The following is a 16,318-nucleotide window of genomic DNA, read 5'->3' as shown; positions in this document are numbered from 1 at the left end:
TGAAAATGCCACATTTTTGAAGCATTTTGGGGGGAAAAATGCTGCTGCAATTTGAGGCCAACGCTGCTGCCGTTTTTGGCCATTTTCTACCGTGTTTTAGGCCATTCTCACTTCATTTTGGGACTGATTCAACGCTGCTGCATTTTTGGCCATTTTCTACCGTGTTTTAGGCCATTCTCACTTCATTTTGGGACTGATTTACCGCCTGCGTTTTTTGGCCATTTTCTACTGTGTTTTAGGCCATTTTCACCTCATTTTGGGACTGATTTACTGCCTACATTTTGGCCAACTGATTGTTGTGTTTTTGAGGGTGAAAATGTCACATTCTTGAGACACATTCGGAACCTTAAAGCTGCTGCACATTTGAACTGAATTGTTACCACGTTATTGAGTCAAAACGTCGCTGCGCTTTAAGGCATCGTGTACCACATTTCGATGAAAATGGTTGTTGTTACACTTGATAAGTATAGCTACTGAGGTATCTCTGGCTAATTGTTGGTGTCTAGCTGAAACGGATGTTCTTTAAGATGCTACACTTGGTTTGCAACTGCTGATATATTTGTGGCTAAGCTGTTGTTAAAAAAAAAAGAAATGGATATTGCACTTGAATTGATGTCTAGGAACAATTGCTGCTACTTGAGCTAATACACTGACATGTGCTGAAGAGAAGAATAGATACTACATCTTGATATGCCTGCTACTACATTTTCTAAATGCTCAAGGCTGCTAAGCAACTGCTGCATTTTTTTTTTTTTTGATCAAATACTACACTGATCTGAACAGTTGTTTCATCCCGATATTTTCAGCTGCTACGCTTGGTAAAAGTCCCACTAATTCAAACAAAACACTACAGTTAGGCCGATGGAAAATTTGTTTAACTTGAGGCCTCACATTTAAAAGAACGGATTTTCATACTGATTGGAAGTTTACTGATTTGAACACTTAAAACTTGCATAAAAGGAGTGGGGCTGCTATACTCAAGTTCGGGTGCAATTAATATGCTAAATTATTTTTTCCTTATATGTTATTTTTTTTTTATTACATTTGATTCTTTTATCTAGCTCTTAATAATTAAAGTTATATAGATTCCTTTTTCCTTGTTGAGAATTGCTTCTAATCCTTATCTTTATTTTTTTATTTTTTCTTTTTCATGAGGAACCTTGGGAGCATTTGGAGTTATGGCAACTCCGGATTCTGTCCATATCAGAGAACAGCCGGTTGCAAGATTTAATTGCTCGTGTCTAGCGTCCCCGTCTTCCTCCCTCTCTTTAAATTTCATGCCTTTCGCGTTATCATGTTTATACCTGTTTATATTTTCGACTAACATTTTTATGGATTGTATTTGTAGCACATTTGTTTCTCGCTTATGTAGGAACTTATGGAAAAATAGTTAAGTATGATGGTAAATTTAGTCATTACTTTTCCTCTCCCCTTGGATAATTAATGTTGGCTTAGGCATGTTAGAAGTGATAATCGCCCCTTTTTTTTTTTTTCCTCTTAATCTGTTGTCTATGCACTGCCGGGTTAAAATGATGAAATAAAAAATCCTTTTTGAGTTAATCGCTCAACAAACTAACATTTCTATTTGAATTTAACCGACTAAATCGGGGTTTCAAAAATTAGACGTATATTTCATGGGCAATCAATTTAATGCTAACAAGAAATTCTTTGAGTTTAAAAATGTCATATTAGGCTTTGTATGAGTTATTTTAATCGCTCGTATTTATTTTAATACACATATACTATTTTTTTTATTAATCTTTTCATTATGCGTGTACTTACCTATATCACGATACTTATGCATATTATTATATTTTTCATGGCTATTTCTAAAAGTATACCTTTTACACTATATTTGTTTTTATACGATTATATTTCATGTATATATTATTTTTCATAAAAAATATACATTTTCATACTCTACATTAAAGAACACGAAAAATCGAAAAAATTCTTTGAGTTTAAAAAAAAATCGTCATATTTGGTTTGATTTGGTTTGGTTTTTAAATTTAAAAGTGGCTATATTTGGTTTATTTTACAAAAACTACAAAAAATATTTATTTTATATATTAAGTTAAATTTTAAATTTTATATATATATATTGTATGTATTTTAATTTTTTTATGAAACTTATGCAATTTATATTATTATATTTTTCATGGGCTATTTTGAATTAAAGTATACCTTTGGCAATACTATATTTGTTTTTTTATCTCGATTAATACTACCCATTGCTCATGTATATATTATTTTCTTCAATACTAAAATAGTTTAAATTTAGATAGTGACTACATTATATATCGACAAAAACCGAAAAAATCGATTATATAAAACCAATAAAAACCGATATATTATGGTTTGGTTTCATCAATTGGTTTGGTTATTTTTTAAATATACATAAACCGAACCGTGAGCACCCCTTCTACATTATATATATATATACAACATATATTATATATATATATATATATATATATATATATATTCCTAATACATATAATTTTACATCTTGTCTTAATTGCTTTCCTTTATTATGGGTGTACCAACATACTATTTTCATACGCGCATACCATACTTGTACTATCTTATTTTTATTAATTCCCTTAGTCGCATTTTCATTATATGTACACATATAGTATTACCGTGTCGTCATAACTATTTTTTTTAAGCATTCACCTAGGATATACTATCACATATGTAGATTATTTTCGTATAAAAATATACATCTCCTTATTCTATATTATACATGTTATTCTTATATAAAATAAAATGTCATACATATTTTTCTCATGAACACATTAGCATTAACTACTTCCTTTATAAATATACATTCGCTCGCATAGTTATAATTACTTTAAAACCTTTTTCATATATACAAATAATTTCGAGAGAGTAGTTCCTTTCCCGCAATTCTTAAATAGGTAATAATAAATGATTAACTACTCCCCCTCTAATGTTAATTAAACTGAGTTTAAAGACTGTCCTCGGACAAGCTCTGAGGGATGCCTAACACCTTCCCCTCGGGGTAACTAAAACCCTTACCTAGAATCTCACAGGTTTCAAAGACTAAAAAATGGAGTTTACATTTTCACAAATGGTTTCCTAATATTTTCCTAAAATTAGGTGGCGACTCTAAAAAATTTACAAAACCAGAGGAAACATAGTCATAAGTTGTGAACTAGTTTTAACCCGTTAAAAATAGGGCATGACAGTCACCATTTCTCAAAGTGAAAGAGAATACTCCAAAAGAAAAAATGAACATTGATGAGTTAAGATATTTCATAGTTTTGATGATTTGACAAATATGCTAAGGATCAGGTCCCCTGGGCCTTTGTACGGTACATGACAACGGTGTTTGTCCGCCTGTGGCGTTGTTCCGATAGGCGTAACCACGACGAAGACAAGGACCATTGTAACGTCCCTATCCTGGTCACATGCTCCTCACATGCCTCTCACATGCTCCTCATTTGGTCCCCTATATATACAACATGTTGGCATTGTTTAACCTAACACTTGCAAATCTGAAAATCACATTTCTCTCAAGTGTAGTCGCCGCCCCTCTCAAGGTGCTCTCAAGAACAAAGCTCCAACAATCAGAAGGACCAGTTCCAACCATTGAAGATATCTTAAGTCCTTAGGTCCTTAGGTTTGTTGAGAGTCTTTGTCTTTTGTTCTTAACTTATATTCCTACACGACTTTCAAGAAGTGTAATTGTAGGATAGATTTACAACCTTTGTTGGTTTATGTTCTTGGCTAGAGTTAGTCAAAGTTTATTAAATTCTCAAAGGGTGCCTTTGAGTGGTATACTAGGCTAGAGTTAGTCTGGGTGTATTAGTTTGCTTGGCTAGCTAGAGGTAGTCAAGTGTTACTTACAATAAAGATATTGCAAGGGGTAGGGATTAAGAGTTTAATTTCTAGGTTACAATAGGTTGTAATATGAAGTTGCTCAGTTTAGTGAAGTTGGAAATCCTACTAGGGTAGGTCGTGATTTTTAATCCCTTGAGCAAGGAGTTTTCCACATAAATATCTTGCCTTATTTACTTTCTGTCTTTATCTATGAAAACAGTTCAGGGACCAAGTCCCTTATGTCACGACCCAACCCCGTAGGCCGTGACTAGTGCCCGAGCTGGACACTCGTATACACCTGTTAACTATAATCAGCTCACAATTAGCATAATAAGGAACTCATATATAAAAAGGCAAGACGTCGTCTCAAAACTGTCACATATATAGATATATCATAGCAACCTGTCTCCTGAGGAGTTACAACTTTCAACAGGTGATATTACACATAGGCTGGCAAGGCTGTCATAATATAAGGGAACGTCCCAACCATATACGAGCCAACAAGGCTACCATAACACTCGGCTTCCAAATATATATATATATACGCAAGCCGACAAGGCTGCCACTACGAATGGGAACGCCCCAAAACATAAGTCATACAAACAGAACTGAACAGTAACTATATACAAACCCACACATATGTCTACAGACCTCTAAGAGTGACAACAAGAATATACATATGATGGGACAGGGCCCCGCCGTACCCCTGGCTAAGCATATATATACAACAAAAGGGTCTGTACCAAAAATATAGGCTCCGGAACAAGGGAGCACTCCAAGATAGCAGAATAGATATCCTAAGCTAGCGGATCACCAAAACGAGCGTCTGTACCGCGGCATGAAACGCGACCCCGAAGAGAGGGGGTTAGTACGAAATATTTCGAGTATATAAAGCATGAAATACGAAGAAATGATTATAACCAAAATAAGAATTACAGAAAACAAGTACAATAACTAGAATACCAAAACGTTTACTTTTGAAACACAAATCATGTATGTCAATATCATATATCATATCCGGCCCATTATAGGACTCGGTGAACATGATCGCCACCCCGTCTTTGGCGCCATTACACAGCATACTTCAAAACACAGCATAACTCCGTATCACAGCATAGCATCATAACACAGCATAACACCATAACACAGCATAACACCATAATATATATATATATATATATATATATATATATATATATATATATACCGTACCAGGCCCTTTAGTGAGGGACTCGGTGAAAGATGTAATAACAGTATGCACGAGCAGAGTAGTGAATAACCATATGCATATAAATCATCTTTTGAGACTCAATAGATAAGTAAACTAACCAACGCTCGAGTATCAGGATGATAACCATATTAAGTACTCTTTGAACATCATTATGAACTATATTAAAATAAAGCCTCAGGGATCATAGACATGTATCAAATTAATACGAAACAGCTTATGAAAGTTATGGTCATTAGTTATTGTGAAGTCTTTCAAGAATAGGAACTTTTACGCATCGTTTGCTATTCAATCATATAGAAACTCGAGGGCAGTAGCTCGACTATATTAAGAAGTCTAACATCAAGAAGTGAATAGGAATCATAAACATGCTCTAACTTATGAATAGAGTTACCCGAAGCTCATATCGTATCATACTTACATCTAGGACATGCCAAAAGAAAGAAGGGATAGGCTTTACATACCTTTAGCGTTTACTCGCAACACAACCCGTATACGTTGCCCAATAGTACTTTAACCTATATTAAGATGTCAAGAACTACGATTAGGCTACGAGGGAGTTCAAAATGTATTCTAACGTTAGTAACTCCTTTCTAAATAATTTGACGACATTTCCTTTACATTCAAATCAACCACATACAATCAAGCCAACACTAATGATCATGCGTTCAAGTGCTAACCGGAGACCATTCAAACAAGACTCGAGAACACTTCGGACAACCCGCACAATATTCAAAACAGCCCAACCAACATACAATACAACCCGCAATCTTCCCAACTCAACAAGAACAACAACAACACATTCCTCTCTTCCAAATTCATGAACTATACCAACAACCACACGTTAACAACATCATTCACCCAAATGCAAAAAACTATATTAACATCATATTAGCTTCTACAACAGCCCACAAACAATTACAACTCCAACTTGAACCATTAAACCTTCATTTTTATCATAGAATCCACAACAACAACAACCAAAAATACTAAGTAAATTTAGTTCATCATTCCTACATAAAACAGCCCCTACACGGCTTCAACACCAACACATATGGTTCCATAAATTTCATTCATTTCTACACACTACAACACGCACAAACCATCCATAATACATGCCAAGAAGATTTGAACCTTACCTTTAACACTTGGTTTCTCAACTTGGTTCCAACTTGTGCCTTGAATTTATACTTGTTCTTGTTGCCCTAGAATCAATTCCACATTATTACACATCTTCTAAAGAGTTGAATTGCTTGGAGAAAATATTTTTTTGATCAACTTTTCACAAACTCAATCTCAGCCAGCCATGGCCGAGAGTCTCTCTCTCTATCTCTTAGGTTTCTAATGTTGTGAAGGTGATGAAATGAATTGCTTTGTCATCAATTTTCCTTATATATCATGCCTATGTGTTGGACACATGTCCCACTCATGGCTTGAGCCAATCAAATTTGGCCAAGCCATGGGTGGGACCCACGGCCATTTGTGACTTAATTAGTGACTAATTAAACTTTTTAATCCCACTTAATAATATAATCATGGTTAATTAATCCCTAATATCCAATAATATTTCTATACCAAATAAAATTTATAAGCAACTTGTGCATTAAAATAAAATCGGAGGTTAAAAGTCTCTACCTCGGATCCCAAAATAGTCTTGTCCTTAACTTGTCGCGATTAGCTTAAAATATCCTAATGTACAAAAATACGGGATATAACACCTTAGACTGTTTTGGTGAAGTCATGGGTTCTATTAATTGATATCAGAGCAAATTCTTTCTAAAAGGTTAACACTTAGAAAGGATCCTTCTCATGGCTGGTTCACCAAATCTTGAGGAAGGACAATCTATCACAAGACCACCAATATTCAATAGAAAGCACTATGGATGGTGGAAGGCAAGCATGCATGATTTTATCATGGCCGAGGATATAGAAAGAAGGGAGCCAAAGAAAGAGGAGAACCTGATTCTTAAAGCTGCTTAAAGTGACACAAGCAGTGATGAATCTGATATTGCGTATCTCACTCGAAGTTTTCAAAAGATGGTTCGAAGAAATGATGGGGTCCCAAAGAAAGGAAGCTCCAGCAGGAACTTCAAAGGAAATGATTGTTGTCACAAGTGTGAGATGCCTGGACACTTCATTAAAGAGTGTCCTCTTCATAAGCACGATCATTACAAAAACAAAACTAAAAAGGTAGCTAAGAGGAACCTGGTCCCTGACAAGAAATTCAACAGAAGAGATGTTGTTAACAATATGGTAAAGCAAGCTCTAGTTGCCTGGGGAGACTTCTCCAGTGAATCTGAAGATGAAGATGACAAAGGTAATACATCTATGATGGTTGTTGACAATAAACCTTCAGAATATGAGTCAACCCTTGCACTCATGGCCAGATCTGATGTTGATGATGACAATGAGCAAGATGAGGTAAACTTTCTTATCCTTATTAAAGATGAGAATGTTCTAAATGAAGAAATTTATGGTTTAGAACATGAAAGGCATGATATGGCATTCTCCATTGTAGATCTAAAAGAACAAGTAGATGAAGTAACAAAAGAAAATTCGCTGTTAAAAAGCCAAATGAAAAAATGGATGAACACTCCAAAAAGAAAAGAGGCAGCTTGTGAAACTCAACTTGAGCTTGAAAATGAGCTTAAGAAAATCAAAGTGAGTCTCACCTCCGAGCTAGATAAGAATAAACACCTACAGGAGGATCTAAAGAAGGTTAAAGTTGATCTTGATAATTCACTTCATTGGACGTGGTCCTCTAATAAAATTGCCTATGTGTACAAGAGTGATGATGGTGGCAAGCGGGGGATTGATTTTCAAAAGGTTAAAACCCCCTACAATCCTCATAACAAGCATGTTACTGTGAATGAAAATTGGCTATGCACTCATTATAATTAGATTGGTCATCACAAAGATACTTGCAAAGCTGCATTTTAGTCTCTTCAGAAAAATAAGTATTTTACTAAGAAGAAACCCAGAATTGAGGGACCTGGTCCCCGAAAAAGGAAGAAGGTGTTGCATGCATGGGCAAAAAGAAGCTTAATTCACCCGTTCTATCATTATAAGGGACCAAACTGGCTTGGGTTCCTAAATCTAATCAGTGAGTTAGTTTGTAGGCTGGAGTGAGAGGAGGCAGCCAAAAATGGTACATCGATAGTGGCTACTTAAAGCATATGATTGGAAGAATGGATGGTTTCCTCTCACTCAAGGCCTTTCAAGGTGGAAGTGTGTCTTCTGGAAATGGCAAGAAAGGACATATTCTTGGCAATAGTAATATTGGCAAGACACTCTCCCATGTGATTGAAAATGTTTGTTATGTAAATGGTTTAAAGTACAATTTGTTAAGTGTGTCCCAAATATGTGATAAGGAAAATGAAGTGAAGTTCTTGTCATGCTTTTGCACCGTCACTAATCTCAAAACTGGTGAAGTAGTGCTCATAGCAAAGAGATTTTATAACATCTATGTTGCAAATTTTGATTCATTAAAATGGTGGAGATTTGACATGTCTTAGTGCTACAAATGATGATGCTGAGCTTTGGCACAGATGACTAGGACATGCAAGTTTCTCTTTGCTGAACAAACTTGTTGCAAAGGACCTGGTCCGTGGGCTGCCAAATGTCAAATTCAAAGATCACAAGGCTAGTGATGTACGCATAAAAGGAAAGCAGGTAAGATCCTCTTTCAAACCAAAGAAGGAAGTGAGCACCTTAAGGCCACTAGATCTTTTTCACATGGATCTCTATGGACCAATGAGGGTTCAAAGAAGAGGAGAAAAGAAGTATATCTTTGTGATTGTTGATGACTACTCCAGGTTCACTTGGACTTTGTTTCTAAGAACCGAGAATGAAATATTCCCTGTGTTTTTGTCCTTTGTAAAACAGATTCAAGTAAAGTTAGGAAATCAAGTGGTGAGCATTAGATATGATCATGGTACTGAGTTTGAAAATGCCAAGTTTGAAAAATTCTGTGCTGAAAATGGTATAAGTCACAATTTTTCTGCTCCTAGAACACCTTAGCAAAATGGTGTTGTGGAGAGGAAAAATAACACACTTGAGGATATGGCCAGAATAATGCTGATAGCAAGTGGTGTATCCAAAAGTTTTTGGGCTGAGGCTGTTAACACTGCTTGTCATGTGATCAATAGGTGCATGATCAGGTCCTTGCTTGAGAAGACCTCCTATCAATTTATAAATGGAAGAAAGCCCAAGCTGGCTTACCTAAGAGTATTTGGATGCAAATGTTTTGTTCTCAACAATGATAAGGAAGCTTTGGGAACATTTGACGCAAAGAGTGATGAAGGAATATTTCTTGGTTACTCTTCTCATAACGAGGCATACAAGGTTTACAACAAGAGCACTCAGTGTATGGAAGAAAATGTGCATGTGATCTTTAATGAATCAAATAAATTGGGTGACAAAGGGACACACAATGATGAAGCTGTAGATGGGGAATTTTCAAAAGTTCTTGATGAAGCCAAAAAAATATCAAATGGAAAGACTAAATTGATGAGTCAAGTTAAGCAGGCTAATGAAGAAGATGCAGTAGAATCTCCAAAAGGCACAGAGGAACCTGATCCCTCCATTATTCCACTTGAAGCTGAACATCGGGTAGCTGATGCTGTTGAAACTGAACATCGGGTAGCTGGTGCTGTTTCAGGCACTTCTGAGGATGATCAAAGAAGCAGAAGTCATACCTATGTAGATGTCAATGAAGGATCAAACGCGAAAGGACCTGGTCCCTTGAACCATGAAGTCCAACTATCCAATTGGAAGCATAAAGGTTCTCATCCACTCCACAATGTAATTACTCCCTTAGACTCTGGTATTCAAACTATGTCTAGAGCGAGAAACATATTTGCCTTCTCAGTCTTCCTGTCTTAAATTGAACCCAAAAATATCAAGGAGGCATTAAACGATGATGACTGGATAGCTTCTATACAAAAAGAGCTCAATTTGAGAGAAACATAGTATGGCACCTGGTCCCCAGGCCTTCAGACATAATAGTGATTGGGATTAGGTAGGTGTTTCATAATAAGCTTGATGAATCTAAAAACAGCACAAGGAACAAGGCAAGGCTGGTGGTTCAACAACACAATCAAGAAGAAGGTATTGACTATGATGAAACATTTGCTCATGTTGCAAGAATGGAACCAATCAGGATTTTTATTACTTTTGCATCTCATATGGAATTCAAATGGTTCCAAATGGATGTCAAAAGTGTCTTCCTTAATGGTACTTGAAGGAGGAAGTTTTTGTCAAGCAACCTACTGGTTTTGAAAGTCATGAGCATCCTGAGCATGTGTTCAAGCTTGAGAAGGCTCTTTATGGTTTAAAGCAAGCTTTTCGGGCATGGTATGAGAGATTGTCAAAGTTTCTTATTGAAAATGGCTTTACGAGAGGAAAAATTGACAACACCTTATTTATGAAGAAAAGAGGAAGAAATATGTTAAGTGTGCAAGGTTCCAATCAAGTCCAAAGGAATCTCATTTGAAAGCTGCAAAGAGAATCTTGAGGTATCTCAAGGGGACTCAGGATCTGGTCCTCTACTATCCTTCAGGAGATAATTCTGATTTGGTTGGATATGTCGATGCTAATTATGCTATATATTTGATGGATAGGAAGAACACATCTGGAATGGCACATTTTCTGGGGTTATGCTTGATCTCATGGGGTATAAAGGAACAGAATTATGTGGCTCTTTCTACTACTGAAGCTGGGTATGTGGTTGTTGCCTCTTATTGTGCTCAATTGTTATGGATCAAACAACAGCTTGAGGATTTTGGTGTGATTACCGACTGTGTGCCCTTATTGTGTGATAATACAAATGCATTTAATATGGAAAAATCCAGTACAACACAAAAAGACTAAACACATTGATATTAGACACCATTTCCTAAGGGATAATGTTGAAAAGGGTTTGATCTGCAGGAAGTTCTACAAGACAAAGGACCAGGTAGCAGACATCTTTACCAAAGCACTGAGCAAGGAGCATTTTGAAAGAAACCGCTTGGAATTGGGCTTTATCAAGCTCAACTAGTTGCTTCTCCTCAAAATTCCCTCAATGATTGGCTATGTTAAAAGGAAAGGTACAATGCTAAAAGTGTTTTTTGGTGGCATTTAATTCACTTCTATACTGTTATAGGTATACACACATGGCATCTTCAGGACATCATAAGTATTAGTGACATTGCATCTCTCAGAGTGTTTGCCTATATCTTAAAGAAATGTCCAGGAACCTGGTCCCTGTGACTCAGGTTAGTAGTCTTTTCAGTACTTATATATTTTTAAATTTTCAAAAAGGTGCAATGTCATTAAATTTCTCCCGCCTCAAATTCAAAATTAGAGCCTCAACGATACATCTTTTCTGAACCAACCTGACATGTAAGAAAAGTTCCTTATTGACCCATCAGAATTGGTTCCTTGCATCCCCTTTAAGCCAAAGCTTTTGTCTCTCTTTTCACTTAAAACTCACTTCATCTTCTCTCTCTCTCTTTGTGTAATGGCTTTAACCTTTCTCTTCTCCTCTCCTGTGTCGAATTGTCCCAAACTTAACCATTTCTCAAGATGATTCCACCTCTCCTACCATACTAGAAATGAACCCCACTCTCTCACATTCCAAAAACCCAACTCTATTAGATCCAAAAACACGAGAATCACCCCCAAAAGCACTAATCTCTACTGACCAAAACCCAACCTCCATCCCTCTTGATAGTGATAAAAGAGTAGCAGATTCTAATGTAGATCTTGATGGGAATTTGTCTGAAGGAGGAATGGGTATATCTTATATTTTGGAGAGTGAAGTGGATATTGTGACTAGTTTTGTTGATGTGTTACATGATAAGGAGGGTAGTGTAGGGATTCAGGGGGAGAAAGGATAGTGTGCTAGAAACATGGGAATTAAAAAAAGGACTTAGTCCCTCATAGGAAAATCTGGATGTTGTTAACCCTGGAATTTTGTCTACAATTGTTGTACCCTTGCGAGAACCCTCTTCATAGAAGGAACCTGTTTCCCTTAGCCCTTCTCAAGAGGTTGACTATGATGATGATCTCATTATAAGCACTATATTTAAAAAAAAAACTCTGGTTAAAAAAAAATAGAGTGGCGTCAATGTAATAAAGTACATTTCTTATAGGCCAGAGAGAGAGAGAGAGAGAGAGAGAGAGAGAGAGAGAGAGAGAATAAGAGAGAAAAGTGAGAGAGAGAGAGAGAGAGAGAGAGAAAGAGAAAGAGAGAGAGAGAGAGAGAGAGAGTTGTTGAGAGATGAGAGAGAGAGAGAGAGAGATTATTTCGTGAACGGGTTGAAAAGGAGAAGAGTACGTCTCGACCTCCTAAGAAAATAAAAAGCATTGAAGAACCTGGTCCTTCTAAGAAAAAGCAAAAGGTTAAGGATTTGGAATTGGAAAGGCAGAAAAACCTTAGGGGATAAAAAGGTGCTACTAGGTAGAGTGTTTGACTCTGAAAATGCTGACAAGAATGGGATAAAGGAGCTGTTAGAGATAGTCGAGTTTCAAAAATAGGATCACTCGTTTGTCTCTCCTGCCCTCGGTGTTTTTTAAAAGAAAGTGGTAGAGTTCTATGCCAACATAATGTACACTGATGATTCCGCCTTGGTCTTGTTAGTAAATGGGGTAGAGTTTGAGATGGATAAACAAAGCCTGGTGAAATTCTTGGTGTCCTCAATGAAGGACTAAAAACTATTGAATGGGAGGCTATAGAAGAGTTCAAGGGTCTGATTAACAAAAGGAAGTGACTGCGATTGTTGCAAGGCTCTATAAGAAATAGCTTAAGCCTGAGTATCAACACTTGTTTGAGCCTGTCAACAAAATGCTGCTTCCAAGGGCTGAAAGAAGATGTATTGCTTCTATCATGGACCTGGTCCTTCTTGAAGCTCTAGCAGGTTTTGATTCCACTAATCTGCCCTCTCTCATGATTGAGCACATGATCAAGGTTGTAAATGCTAGGGAAGAGGAGCATGGTCTTCCATTTTTTTTTTCTCTTGACTAGGATCTTTGAGCACTTTAAAGTCAAGAATGGAAAGGCTAACTTGGCACTCGAAAGCAGATGTTTACCATGGTTACCTTAGAAGAATGTAAGTGTATCTTAGAAGAATGTGAGTGTCTGCCAAAGAAGGGTGGTGTTGATAGTAATTCCACCATTTCTAGTATGATCGAAGCTCAGGAAAAGGCAATTGAAAAAATTGAAAAGCTCCGTGCTAAAAACGCTCTCCTGAAAGCCAAGTTGGTTGAAAAGGCACAGGAACCTGGTCTCAGTGTTGAATTGGCAATTGCAAATGCTGAGTTAAGGGATGACATTGAATGGTTGAGGTAAAAGCTTGATGAGTTTCATGACCAAATGGTTCAGGGTCAAAGGGCTGCCAGTGCGAAAATTGATAGGGTCCTCAATGCTTTCGCCCCTTAGTTCTTTCTCATCCTGTTCTCAAATTCCTATGTCCCTTCAGCCCATTCCTTCCTTTTAACACCTGTTCTTTACTCCTAAGTTTTTGATGACATTTGGCCCTTGTGGCAGTTTAATTATCATGTTTTGTACTGTTTAGACTACTATGTTTTGGTTATGATAAATTTTACTGTGTTTTATGGGCTATCACTCTGCTTGAGTAATGATTACTTTGTTTTTATCTTTGTGTTGTTCTTGGTTTTGCTCATGCTGTATTGCCCGAGTAGCCATGAATTAATGTCACTGAACTTCTTTAGGCTTGTGCTAATCTTAAGTCTCTTTTCAATGATGCCAAAAGAGGGAATAAATTGATGACTAGTGCTCTAAAAATGAAAATTGATTGTTAATTAGTCACTAATGTTGATACTGCACAGTGGTAAAAATGAATAATAGCGGTAATGCAAATGATAAAATGTTGCTGAGGACTTAATCTGCAGGGGGAACTTGGTCCTCAATAAGTCTGACTATGTTTGAACAAATGCTGCACAGGTGTAAAGATGAAAATGTTAACATGTTGCTAAGGGCCTAATCCGCAAGGGGAACCTGGTCCTCCGGGTTCAGATGAGAAAATGTGGATGCGTCTTGTTGCTTATCATGCTGTTGAGGTCTAATCTGCAAAGGGCACCTGGTTCTCAGGGCGAATATCAATTACGGGTTTGTCATCATCAAAAAGGGGAAAATTGATGAGTTAAGATATTTCATAGTTTTGATGATTTGACAAATACGCCAAGGATTAGGTCCTTGATCAGGTCCCCTGGGCACTGTACGGTACATGACAGTTGTGCTGCTGTGACATTGTTCCGACGTGCAAAACCACAGCAGCACAGCTGCATGTCTGCTAATAGACAAGGACCATTGTGACGTCCCTATCCTGGTCACATGCCTCTCACAAGCTCCTCATTTGGTCCCCTACATATACAACATGTTGGAATTGTTTAATCTAACACTTGCAAATCTGAAAATCACATTTCTTTCAAATGTAGTCACCACCGCTCTCAAGGTGCTCTCAAGAACAAAGCTCACAATCGAAGGACCGGTTCAACCAGAGATATCTTAAGTCCTTAGGTTTGTTGAGAGTCTTTGTCTTTTGTTCTTAACTTGTATTCCTATACGACTTTCAAGAAGTGTAATAGTAGGATAGATTTACAACCTTTGTTGGTTTATGTTCTTGGCTAGAGTTAGTCACGGTATTGAATTCTTAAAGGGTGCCTTTGAGTGGTACACTAGGCTAGAGTTAGTCCGGGTGTATTAGTTTGCTTGGCTATCTAGAGGTAGTCAAGTGTTGCTTACAATGGAGATATTGTAAGGGGTAGGGATTAAGAGTTTAATTTCTAGGTTGCAATAAGTTGTAATCTAAAGTTGCTCAGTTTAGTGAAGTTGGAAATCCTACCGAGGTAGGTCGTAGTTTTTAATCCCTTGAGCAAGGAGTTTTCCATGTAAATGTCTTGCCTCATTTACTTTATTTCTTTATTTGTGAAAACAGTTCAGGGACCACGTCCCTTAGATTGTTTTGGTGGACTCATAGGTTCTAGTAGGTCCCTTAGACTGTTTTTGGGGACTCATAGGTTCTATCAAACATTTTTTATTATAAAGAAGAAGGAAATGCAGAAATTGGTATGCCTTCTATCAAAAGTTTATCCTCTGTAAAATTAAAGGTTAGAATACTAACTGACATTCTTGTAACTTTTAGTAATTATTCTTTCATTAATGTGTGATTATATTGAGGATTCAACTGGATTAACTAGGCATTTTAGATTACAGTCGTTTCATGTTGGCTGATACATTTCATAGCTGTTAAAGCTATGTTATAAGTAAAGGCTTTTTCTACAAAAGGTAGTATAAATTTATTATAATGTGTATTTACATTTTTGTTCAAAGTATTAGAGTATAACAATTCTGTCTAACAGAAGGGCAATAATGTCATTAAACATTATAACGGCATTTTAGTATTTCAACTTTCACACTTGGGTGTTCCCACTTTTAATATACCTAGTTTCACGTAAATATTTAGTCAATTATTTATATAATGTCCCTTGACAATTATTATAATATTTCTGTTAAAATAATAAATTATACTTGCGTGTGGTCACCTAATAGCTAAATCTAACATAATTAGATATTATTAGATCCTTAAAGATGAGTTCTTTGATTTTATATTATAAAGCACTCCTCTTTTTCTCTACTGATAAACTACTTGAAAAAATAACATCTTATGAATAATTTTATCCAATTAGGCTCATTCTGTTTCTATATGGATTCATGAAGGAAATTTAAATCCCATACAATTGGAAAAAGATTATTGTCCAAAAAGAATTAGGATAGTAGTCCAATACTCATCCGAATTATTTGTCGTCCAAAATCAAATCCAAAACTCGACAGAATTATTTGTCGTCCAAAACCAAAACTCCATTTGGTGAATTAATTATCGCCAAAGATTAAACATTTTGTACCGATTTGTTTTCTTCTATGAAATTCAGCTGCGGGTTTTCATGCTACTCCCTATAAATAATACTACAGTTTTTATGTAACATAACACTGAACACGCTTATAAGCACATACGAATCCTAATAGTAATTGTAGATAACGAAATTTTATTGAATTTAAATCCGTAAGAAATTCGGATTATAGTAAATTCAAGATATATTAGTCCAAATAAATATTACGGATTAATATAATTGGGTTAATTATTTAAGTCCAATAATACGAATTTAATTAAAGATCCGATTTCTATTGGGCTAGTCCATTAATTTGGGCTATAAATAATAAGCCCACTTTGCTAAGCCCAA

The 16,318-nt window shown here is 36.3% G+C and overlaps 1 pseudogene; it reads left to right on the top strand.

The window, feature by feature from the left end:
• Positions 1-14,093: 14,093 nt before the first annotated feature.
• LOC132066152 (PR5-like receptor kinase) overlaps positions 14,094-16,318 on the top strand; it is a 20,460-nt pseudogene continuing 18,235 nt past the window's right edge.

The sequence above is a fragment of the Lycium ferocissimum genome, chromosome 8 (genome assembly GCF_029784015.1).
Source record: "Lycium ferocissimum isolate CSIRO_LF1 chromosome 8, AGI_CSIRO_Lferr_CH_V1, whole genome shotgun sequence".
In the NCBI taxonomy this organism is placed as follows: domain Eukaryota; kingdom Viridiplantae; phylum Streptophyta; class Magnoliopsida; order Solanales; family Solanaceae; genus Lycium; species Lycium ferocissimum.
The sequence above is the reverse complement of the archived record's forward strand: the minus strand, read 5'-3'. Positions and strand labels throughout refer to the sequence as shown.